The sequence below is a fragment of the Carassius auratus genome, unplaced genomic scaffold, assembly GCF_003368295.1.
Source record: "Carassius auratus strain Wakin unplaced genomic scaffold, ASM336829v1 scaf_tig00218011, whole genome shotgun sequence".
NCBI lineage: Eukaryota > Metazoa > Chordata > Actinopteri > Cypriniformes > Cyprinidae > Carassius > Carassius auratus.
This window is the reverse complement of record NW_020529345.1, coordinates 75,729-86,381: the sequence shown is the minus strand read 5'-3', so window position 1 is coordinate 86,381 and position 10,653 is coordinate 75,729.

The following is a 10,653-nucleotide window of genomic DNA, read 5'->3' as shown; positions in this document are numbered from 1 at the left end:
GACGATGAAAAGAAAAGGTAATATTGCATATACAATTATATCTAAGTATGAACTAACTTGCGCAATACAGTAAATATTTTTACTCTACCCTAAATCAGTGAAAATGTTTGTCTTAGTTTACAGAAAAGTGCACGTCACACTTCTTTTCATTATGATGCAACACTGTTTCCTCCTCAGATGAGTATTTAACATCTTTATTATTGTGAAGATTAGTGTGTAAGTGCTACACACACACACACACAGGTCAGAGTTTGGGATCACTTAAGGCTTTATACTAGTATATGTTTTTTATGATAGCTTGACTTTTTTGGCCTCCATAGCAAGTTGAAATAGACAAATCATACTGAGGAACAGGCCATTTTCAACATTTCTGCAAGATGCTTTGCACAAAAATGTGATTAAAATCCTTTAAAAACAAAAGAAGCAGAAATTAATTCATTCTTATATTACGAGACATATTATGGAAACTAAATTATAAAATATTTTATTTGTTTTATGGTTTATTAAGATTTACAGAGCTTTTTTTTCTGAGGGACACAAAATGGCACGTTTTCATATAATGACCCTCATACAGTTCATTAAACAATAATAAAAGAAGTACCTGAAGCTGACAATGAAATAAATGTATAATAATTAGTAAAGATGATTAATTTAGTGCTATATTCGCGCGTGTGAGGGGCGGAGACGCGCCGCGGAGCGTCAGACGTGCGTGAAGACCAAACATTGCAGAACGGTAGGAAACTCCTCTTATTATTTCTCTTTTACTATAGCGAATTATTTTTAGATACGTGATCTGAGTCTTTCATAGAGTTGTTTTATGAACGCAGTAACCTTGGAATCAGCTCTGAAAGTTCCTGTCAGTGTTTAAAAACTAATTATGATTTAATAACGTGTTTTATGAATTTGATGAGTACGGTATTCAATGTTTCCTTACATAGAGGTTATTAATATAGGCTGAAATATAGTGTATTTTTATAGTTTAAATGTGATCTTATGGTGCATTGCTCGTTAAAAGTTAGGCTGTTAATATAACATAGAGAAAGACCATTCTTAATTATTTTTACTATATTGAAATGCATTTATTTTTTACATCTTTGTTCGAAGTTTTCAGATCGGCACTTCGGAGCGTGTTCGCGACTCGGTTGATTCAGATCGGCACTTCGGAGCCTGTTCGCGACTCGGTTGATTCAGATCGGCACTTCGGATCCTGTTCGCGACTCGGTTGATTCAGATCGGCATTTCGGAGACTGTTCGCGACACGGTTGATTCAGATCGGGACTTCGGAGCCTGTTCGCAACTCGGTTGATTTAGATCGGCACTTCGGAGCCTGTTCGCGACTCGGTTGATTCAGATCGGCACTTCGGAGCCTGTTCGCGACTCGGTTGATTCAGATCGGCACTTCGGATCCTGTTCGCGACTCGGTTGATTCAGATCGGCATTTCGGAGACTGTTCCCGACACTGTTGATTCAGATCGGCACTTCGGAGCCTGTTCGCGACTCGGTTGATTCAGATCGGCACTTCGGAGCCTGTTCGCGACTCGGTTGATTCAGATCGGCACTTCGGAGCATGTTCGCGACTCGGTTGATTCAGATCGGCACTTCGGAGCCTGTTCGCGACATGGTTGATTCAGATCGAGACTCCGGAGCCTGTTTGTGATTTTTTTTTTTTAATTCAGATCTGGACATCGGAGCAGAAAGTGTTTGTCAAACAGTTAATTCTTGATAAATGAATATTTGGACCTGAGGCCTTTTTTTAACCTGTCGATTTAATTTTTAAATGATTTCAATGACTTCTGGAAGTCAAGCCTTCTTGTACCTCAGTTGCATGTGTTGTGTTTTATGAATTGTGGATGGATTTATCACCTGAGAAATAAAGCTGAACAGAAATTGTCATGAACTCTTAAAGATGATGATGAAAAGAAAAGGTAATATTGCATATAAAATTATATCTAAGTACACTGTAAAAAGTTTAACCATTATTTACTCAATTTTTTTGGTGAAACATTTTTACACTCAAAAAAATTGAGTAAATTTTAAAGCTGTGAAATCAATGAAATATACTGTTTAAATTGAGTAATTGTCAGTAAAAAAATTAAGTAAATCTGAGTAACTGAATTACTTTATATGAGAAATAAAATTAATTGGATATAATCAAAATTATAAAACACCACAACTGTAATTCTATGTAAAATAAACAAAAAATATTGAGTAGATATAATTGAAATATTGGATGAAATTTTACCAAAAAAAATGTGCTACGTTTACTACATGTAAAAGTGAATTTAACTTAATATTGGACTATAAATTATCAAAATGCTGCATTCACTTTTTTTTTTTACACCATTTACCCTATTAATTAATATAATAAAACCAAATAAAGAAAGAAACACATTTTTTTTTGAAAATTTATTTGTCAATTAAACATAAGACAAAGTCTAAAATCAACCTTTGAAACATTGTATCCATTTTAATATTCCAGTAGATTGCAAAAATTAACAACTGTAAAGTAGCCATAAGGGAAATGATTAAACCTTATGAAACATTTCATCCATCTTAGTATTCAAGTAGATTACATGTAAAATACGATAGCCGTAAGAGAAATGACATCTTTGTTCCTGGTGCATACCAGCCATTTGCAGTCACACTCAACATTAAACCATAAAAAAATATAAAAGCAACACTTACATCAATATTAAAGGGATAGTTCACCCAAAAAGATGATGTTGTCATAATGTACTCGCCCCCCCCCCCCCCCCCGGGTTGTCCCAAATCTGTACGAATTTCTTTCTTCTGTTGAACACAAAATATATTTTAATGAATGTTGGTTAACAGATAGTTGAAAGTTGCCATTGACTTCCATGATAGGAAAAAAAAAAAAAAAAAAAGTATACTATGCAAAGTCAAAGGCAACCTTTAATTGCGTTAACCAACACTCTTTAATACTTGGCTGAATGTCACGTCACTTCACTTAAAATATCTTTTGTGTTCAACAGAAGAAAGAAACTCGTACAGGTTTGGGACAAATTGAGGGAGAGTAAATTATGACAACATCATCTTTTGGGGTGAACTATGTCTTCAACAGAATTAATCAGATAACAGAAACACTTCCATCAGGAATACCCATTCTGTGGGATGATCATGAACCACTACTGTGCAAGAAGATAATTTTTTAACCTCTGAACATTAACAGAGTTTTGGAGGATCCAGCTCAAGAAACAGTTTTTGGAACAACTCAAGTGAGTACAGGGTCCTTCTCAAAATATTAGCATATTGTGATGAAGTTCATTATTTTCCGTAATGTAATGATAAAAATTTAACTTATAATTAATATATTCTAGATTTATTGCACACCAACTGAAATATTTCAGGTCTTTTATTGTTTTAATACTGATGATTTTGGCATACAGCTCATGAAAACCCAAAATTCCTATCTCAAAAAATTAGCATATCATGAAAAGGTTCTCTAAACGAGCTAATAACCTAATCATCTGAATCAACTAATTAACTCTAAACACCTGCAAAAGATTCCTGAGGCTTGTAAAATCTGTGGGAAGGAAAAAGTGTGGCAAAAAACGCTTCACAACGAGAAGAGGTGACCGGACCCCGAGGAAGATTGTGGACTGAGTCTGGAGTAGAAACATCCAGAGCCACCGTGCACAGGCGTGTGCAGGAAATGGGCTACAGAGAAGCACCACTGGACTGTTCCTCAGTGCTCCAAAGTACTTTTTTCGGATGAAAGCTAATTTTGCATGTCATTTGGAAATCAAGGTGCCAGAGTCTGGAGGAAGACTGGGGAGAAGGAAATGCCAAAATGCCTGAAGTCCAGTGTCAAGTACCCACAGTCAGTGATGGTCTGGGGTGCCATGTCAGCTGCTGGTGTTGGTCCACTGTGTTTTATCAAGGGCAGGGTCAATGCAGCTAGTTATCAGGAGATTTTGGAGCACTTCATGCTTCCATCTGCTGAAAAGCTTTATGGAGATGAAGATTTCGCTTTTCAGCACGACCTGTCACCTGCTCACAGTGCCAAAACCACTGGTAAATGGTTTACTGACCATGGTATTACTGTGCTCAATTGGCCTACCAACTCTCCTGACCTGAACCCCATAGAGAATCTGTGGGATATTGTGAAGAGAAAGTTAAGAGACGCAAGACCCAACACTGTGGATGAGCTTAAGGCCGCTATCGAAGCAGCGCCACAGGCTGATTGCCTCCATGCCACGCCGCATTGAAGCAGTCATTTCTGCAAAAGGATTCACGACCAAGCATTGAGTGCATAACTGAACAATTATTTGAAGGTTGACTTTTTTGTATTAAAAACACTTTTCTTTTATTGGTCAGATGAAATAAGCTAATTTTTTGAGATAGGGATTTATGGTTTTCATGAGCTATATGCCAAAAGCATCAGTATTTAAACAATAAAAGACCTGAAATATTTCAGTTGGTGTGCAATGAATCTAAAATATATGAAAGTTTAATTTTTATCATTACATTATGGAAAATAATGAACTATCACAATATGCTAATTTTTGGAGAAGGACCTGTATTTGTGGGTCTTGGGAGATCTCAAATCCAATGTGACTCCTGAAAGATGGCAGCAGGCTCTGCTGAGATTCCCAAGATTACATCGCTGACTGCCCCATTATTGTTCCGAAGGATGTAGATTTTTATGACCTCCTCTGCCAACTCTGTTTGTACAAAGACGGGTAGATCAGCTGAACCCTACAGGCAAATTTGAAAGATAACTGGTTAGAGCTAACATTCAAACCTGAATGTTACAAGAAAGTGACAAATACACAAAACAAATAGCACCTGAAGAAGCAAACATTCTGTTGGACCATATGATAGGTAAAATCTCAAACAAAGTTTACTAGGGGGAGGAGTTGCAAAAATTAACAGCATTCTTCTTAACAAGAGGACAGGTTAATTTTCTACATAGGTACATTTATTTTTAACAATAAACCTAAAAGAAAAACGAAAAGAGACCAACTGCGAGCTTCTATGCTGTAAATCAATGCTATAGGCTTTTATTGAGGTCCGCATTATTTCAACCAATTTCTTTATAAACATGTTTAATATTTAAGTAAAATGACTAATGGTTTTGAAAAAAAAAAGCTTGTTTAATTGCACTACTTGAAAAAATATGCATTGCATTAACCCTCACACTCAACCCTTAACCCTCTAAATAATTCTGTGGCTTAGTAAATATTACAGTAATATTTAACTTTATTAACTTAATAAAATCTCTGAATATAGTTTACTTGATTATACAAAAGATGGCTTTCCTGTAGCTCAAACAGTAGAGCGTCGACGCTAGCAAAAATTGATTAAATTGTAAATGTGTACCTTGAAATGCAATGTAAGTTACTTTGGATAAAAGTGTCTGCCAAATGCATGAATGTAAACATATTAACGGACTAAAAATACAACAGTTTATTTTATCTAAAATGTACAGTTATATTTTATTTTTTCCACTAAAACAATTTAGTATTAGACTAACAAATTGTTTATTTATAATACACATAATATATTTGTGAAATTTCTATTAATTCATTTAAGGATGGAAAATTAAACTGATCTGTTTCAGGGAACAAAAATATTAAAAATAATTTCAAATCAAAATGAATATATTTAAACACACTCTTAACAAATTTAGTAAGTTTACTCAATTAAAACAACGTACCCCTCCCCCAGCCTCCGCTGTCCTTCAATACCCACCAGGTCTGGATTTGTTACATTAAAAAGCTTACGGTTTTCAAACTTTTGACCGATATTGTATGTGATCTAGGTTTCAGTGCACTAGAATGATTTTACAATGGAGCAGGCCTTAAACTGTCCGACTCCCTATAGTGGGAGCTGATTAAAACGCACCAGTCTATGTTATGTCCACGCCATTTTAAATACTTTTGCATGGCGTATTTGTAGTGGTGATTTAAGAGATCATACTTGAGTTCGTGTAGTAATTATGATGTTTTACAACAACGTGACAGCTTTTTACAAGAAAGAATGTTGTCATTTGAAAGTTCATAAATGATGTGTTCCCTTTTGACAAGCCACTGACCCCAAAGGGGAACCTGTACAAAATCGTTTTCCATTGGGCATGTATAGTTATAGTTGCTGGACCACGGTACACTTATCGTTAGACTTTCAAATGGCGGTTGAAATAAACGGTGATCCAAATAGTACGAACGTTAACCCACTCCAAAAAAAAAAAAAAAAACTAACATACATATGGCTGCCCCACTAACTAACTTCGAAAACTACACTGTTATGTACACGTACACACGGTCAATGTTTAATCAACTTTTGAAAACATTATTGCAAATATACATAGTTATAAAAGGACTACGTTACTTACAGGAAATTCGAGTAATGCGGTTCACGTCGTTGCTGAGAAAAGCAGTCCTTCAGTGACAGGTGCCTCTTGTTTGAGCCGCGAAACTTGTTAAACTTCTTAAGATAACGCAAAATACAAACACAATTGTTAGGAAATCCTTAATAATTAACTTCTGAATTAAACATTACAAACATAATTAGTATTAGCTGGCTCAATTGCATAACGTACCACGATATGAGAGGAGTGCGGGTCTTGCCGTTGATGAGGAAAGCCGTCCTTCAGGTGACTTCGATTAAGCTACGAAACTTGTTGAATATGACGTAAAATACAAAGACAATTGTTAGAAAATGCTTAATAATTATTAACTTTTTAATAAAGTGTTACAAACGTAAGTAGGATTAGCTGACTAAAGTTACTTACCAGGAGCTGTGAGGTGTATGGCTAGTCGACGTCGCTGCTGAGGAAAGCAGATTTTTTTTCCTGCGGAGCTGCACACGTGATCACTTTAGCCGCGAAATTTACTCAATTTATTTAAACTGTCATTTATTAAGCTGGAACTTTATTTAGGAAAATTGGTTGGAAATACTTAATAATTTTAGTTTCTAAAACAGATCAGTACAGGTAAATAATTATCAAATATTTATATTAGAATTCACCAGAAATATTGAAGGTATATTAAAAATAAAATTAGTTAGTTAAATACTTATTTATTTTCATTACATAAACTTAAATAATATATGTAAATTTTAGAGAAATTATTTGTTGGATTTTTAATTATTATTTTTAATCTGACCCACTCAAAATATCACTTAAATGATTTCAAAAGATTTTATTAAGTTAATATAGCTCTTTATTTTTGTGAAATTTACTAAGCCACTGAATTATTTTTTACAGTGTATGAACTAACTTGCGAAATACAGTAAATAATTTTACTCTACCCTAAATCAGTGAAAATGTTTGTCTTAGTTTACAGAAAAGTGTACGTCCCACTTCCTTTCACCATGATGCAACATAGTTTCCTCCTCAGATGAGTATTTAACATCTTTATTATTGTGAGGATTAGTGTGTAAGTGCTATACACACACACACACACACACGCACACACACACAGAGTTTGGGATCAGAATGATTTTTTATGTTTTTTTATTTTTATTTTTTACAGAAGTTTGCTCATCAAAACTGCTTTATTTGATCAAAAATACAAGGAAAAAAGTGAAATATTATTATGAAGTAAAACAAATTTTGTATTTTAATATATTTTTTAAGGATATTAAAATGGAAACCATTATTTTATATATTTTATTTTGATAAGTTTTAATTATTACTGATTTTTGACTGTAGCATCACTATCAATAGCTGCGTGTAGACAGCAGGTGGCGCTGTTGATATATATTCCCCTGCAAGAGACACTGAAATACAACTTTTTTTGTTTCATGGGTCATTATACGAAAACGTGCCATTTCCCACTTTTAATGTTTGATTTTCAAAGTACAGTTTTGAAAATCTTTAAGCCCCTTTTTGGATGAAGTAGATCCTTACCTCTCATGAAAATGTGTCGTGCCATCTCGGGCTATCTTATTATTATTTTTTTTTTTTTCATATAACCATTTTAAATGTGTGTGCTTGGTCAACCCTAGGCTGTTACCGACATAGCCTATTCATTACTTTCTGAAAATGTTTTAAATACATATATAGAACAAATCTGATATACTGTGAAAGATAACCCCCCCACCCCCTTAGTGGATGAATACGTTCATTTCCAAATGACACTCTCCCGGCATCTTCTGTTTTAAGAAAAATGTATGTATACAAAAATAAAACACCTCAATTCAATTTTGAGTGGATTATTAGCCTCTCTTACTAAACATTTACAACTAGTTGATTACATTTTTATTTACATTTTTACAATTATATTAGAATGTTATACAAGTAACATTGACACATCAGTAACAGGGTTGACAGCAGTTACCGTATTGGTTATACTGCTTGTTGGAGTTACAGTTATGGTTGTAATAGAGTCTTAATTGGACATTCATAAACCTTTAATTCAGCATGACTTCTCAGCAGATTTTGCAGACAGCTCTATTGAGTTATTTTAGCATATAAATGATGAAAAACCAAAACTTTTCTATTAATATCTGTTTGCATGAACTTTAACTTTAAAATGAAAGTGAAAAAAATGAAGTGAGGTGACATTCAGCCAAGTATGGTGACCCATACTCAGAATTCGTGCTCTGCATTTAACCCATCCAAAGTGCACACACACAGAGCAGTGAGCAGTGAACACACACACACACACACACACACACACACACACACACACACACACACACCACACACACACACACACACACACACACTTGCACTTGCTGCTTTGCCTTTTCTGCTTTTCACTTGTGCTGCTCTCTAATTCCCCTCGGCTCTCCCTTCTCTGTCATTTAGTTCACTAACTGACTGCTTTTTCCCTGTGTCTCTGTCCTTTTTCCATTTTGCCTTCTCTTTTCCTAAATATGCTTCTCGTCGCTCAGGATCAGCATCTCTACATTGTCTGTATCTGCGCTGTTTCTCATCTGAAGAAAGAGGCACCCAAACCAAATAAAATAAAATAAAAATACATAAAACACTTTAACAGCAACCTTGTTAATTAATTGATTTCTCATAATAAAAATAATAATGACTTTTGGTTTATAAAGCACATTTATAAAACCCAATGCACTTGTGTGTATCAGTATAGATCAGTAACCTCAACACATTTCAGCCTACCTATCAGTAGAATAAATAAAAAAACATGATTTTTATGGATGAAAACTTTAAAAACATGTATATTATGTACTATTAGTAAGAAAAGTATGTCTGTTAAAATTCTCAGTCATCTAGGTCATAATTATCCAAGAAGGGTTGTGTCGTGGCAAAATTTAAATCAACTCTCGTCAGTATAAGAGACAGACTCATTCTCAGGTATAATTAAAAAGAAAGCTTTTATTCTTTGCAAAGAAGGTCAGGCAGTCATACAGCAACACTGAGTTCCTGCAGAGTGAAACCGGCCCAGGAAGAGGGCAGTCCTCCACCTTATATACCTCTGCTCTTCCAAGGTTACACAGTTTCAGCAGTTGTAAATTTCCACACATAACAAGGAACACTCTCTATGGGCGGTTTCTCACACATTTAGGACTTAGGTGACCCTCTCAGGTCATACTCAGACATCTGTTTTCCCCACAGGTGTCGCCCTTCTGAACCATACAGCAATTCTAAGAAAACACATGCATATATAGGCATACAGAAGCAATGTTAAATGAAATTTTCCACCACATCAGTCAACATGAAAATCGTGGAAAAAAACCTGTAGGAATTTATTTTGTCTTTTGAACATAACCTAAAAGAAAATATTTTGAAGAATGTGGGTATAACCAAATAGTTACTGGTCAACGATGAACCTTGTATTATTATTATTATTATTATTATTTTTATTAAATTAAAATGTATTCAGTGAAAGTTTAGTTTTTAGGTAATTATTTGTTCTTTAATTATATTTTTTGAGTGGCATATCTAGTTCTTGAAGAATAAGCATTAATAATTTAATAAACATTGCAGTACTAGCAGGAAGGTAAGTGAAAGGCACACAGATATATTTGTCGTCAAATATATTTTGACCCCACACTGTTAATTAATTTTTTTTTACTGCCAACATTTTTGTAAGATATTCAGTGAACCAACACAGGATTGCAGTGCTTGACCATTCTTATCCTTAAAAAAAACTGTCTGACATAATAATCTGCTTTTAGCCACATATGATGTCTTTTTTGTGTGTGCCTGATTATGAAACATACCACACACACACACACTCTCACACAACAAGCTGTTGTGTGTAAAGCACATATATTTGGTATAAAATGAAATGCCTTTACATTATACATAACAATAGATACAATTACAAGTTATAGATCATTGAACACTGAAAAATTATTATTTATTTATTATTATTATTATTATTATTTATTTATTTATTTAAATAAAAATATCTGATTTTATTTATTTGTTCAACATCTCTGGTCGAGGTAAATTGTATAATGACCCATGTGAAATTAAACCAAAGTTTAATTTGGCTAAATACATGAATAAATACATCGTCAGAAAATAGTTTAAGAGGAAAGCACCAAACTGAAAATATATTTATTTAAAACTAAACCACTTTTTTTCTTAAAAAAAAAAAAACCCCATTAAGCAAGCTTTTTAAAGATTTTATTAATTTATTATTAACAATCAATTATAATTGTTTCAGTATATTCTAAACCACTTCCCATCCCCATACTGAGTACCAA